This window comes from Alligator sinensis, unplaced genomic scaffold, assembly GCF_000455745.1.
Source record: "Alligator sinensis unplaced genomic scaffold, ASM45574v1 scaffold210_2, whole genome shotgun sequence".
Lineage (NCBI taxonomy): Eukaryota > Metazoa > Chordata > Crocodylia > Alligatoridae > Alligator > Alligator sinensis.
In genome coordinates this window covers 2,206,188-2,207,863 of record NW_005841946.1, presented here as the reverse complement: position 1 = coordinate 2,207,863, position 1,676 = coordinate 2,206,188, and positions in this window count along the sequence as shown.

Sequence of the window (1,676 nt, the reverse complement as noted above, 5' to 3'; positions counted from 1 at the left end):
AATGCGGGGTTAGCGCCTGCCCCGCTCGCTGGAGGCCACGCTTGCAGCGCTGTGTCTCCCGGCCTTGTCCCCAGGGCAGGACTTTCTGCAGCAGCTGGGCGGCAGATTGCATTGGAGGGAGGGGTGAGACACACAAAGGCGAACGGGAGCCGTGCTGGGACAGCAGCCTGCCCTTACGTGTTGAAGACTGCCTTGCACTCCTGGGTTGGTGGGGGCCTGTCTCCTCTGCCTGTGAGACTAGCTGTCCATCGACCGCTGGGTCAGCCGGGAGCAGCTTTTGCAGATTGGGCCTCACCCTGTAGCCATACCTTAGCCCTTCTGCCACCAGGCCCCTCCTGCACCAGTAACTGCAGCGCCTCATTAGCACAATCTGCAGAGCAGCAGGACCTGACAACACCCCGCCAAAATGGGCCTTGAAACACAGATGGAGCTGCCGCAGGGGAAGCGCGTGGCTTGCTGACGTTGTCATACCCATCTTGAACCTTGTGCATGCTTTGTGTTAAACTGCCCTAGGGTCCAGGGGCTGGGGACAGCCTCCCCTTGTGCTGCGTGGTACCAAAGGAGCTCAGAGACAGGATGGAGGGTCTCCAGGTCCAGGTTTTTACAAATATGTGCACGCATGCACTTGCACACATGTGCATTCACTCTCTCGCTCTCTCTCTCTCAAGTGCAGTACTCACAAACTAGCAGCTTGCTGCTGAGCTCTCGTAGGCAACTGCCTGGTTGAGTAGCTTTGCATCAACAGGAGGGTGACTCCATGTGCCATTGAACCAGGGGGTCAAGCACCACCTGTCACTGCCATGTAAGACGTGTTCTGCAGACCAGGGTAACAGCTTAGCATGAAATGCCTCATGGCGTGTGGTTCCCAGAGCTGGAGAGGGCAACCACTTGACCCACGCAGGGTCTTAAAGTCCCATGGAGGAACGCCTCCACTTCTTCACCCACCTTTCATTGCACATTTATATTAGAAGAGACAGTGATGTGCGTGCGAGAGCAGGGGTGCCCGACACTGCCGGGTCCCGTCTGCAATCCCAGCTCTACCCCAGCCCCACATTGGGAAGCCTGGCGCAGAAGCCCCGATCTCATTGTCCAGGTGCACAGAAGCTCGGGAAAACTTAGGCAGCAAAGTAACACGGCGGAGCGAAGATCCATCTTTGAGCCAGCAGCTCCGAGCACTTTACAGTCCACATGTCGGTGAACGGGAACCAGTGAACGGACGCGGAAGACGGCATGAGAACTGCATCCGAGAGACCAACGGGCGGCTTCGGCAATGGTGTCTCGAGGCAGGCTTCGGCTTCCTGGACAACGACCCGCACACCACGACGAGGGACATGCTCAGCTGGGATGGGCTTCACCTGTCCCCCAAAGGTAAGCGTGTGTTTTCTTCTAGGTTGGCGGATCTCCTCCGGCGGGCTTTAAACTAGGCTCGTCGGGGGGAGGGGAAGATGAGGGTGGGGGAAGCTGTGGACCACCAAACCATGTGGCACCCACAAGGACAGCCCAGCCTGAAGAAAGAGAGCATTGGGAACCTGCAAGACGCGGGGCGGCCAGCACTACGGCACAGGTAAGAAACGAGAAGGTAAGAAACAAAGGGCCCCTTGGGACTCGGAGCGGGGGGCAGCAAAGGCACCAGTCGCAGGGCTCAAGTGCCTATATACTAATGCTAGGAGCATGGG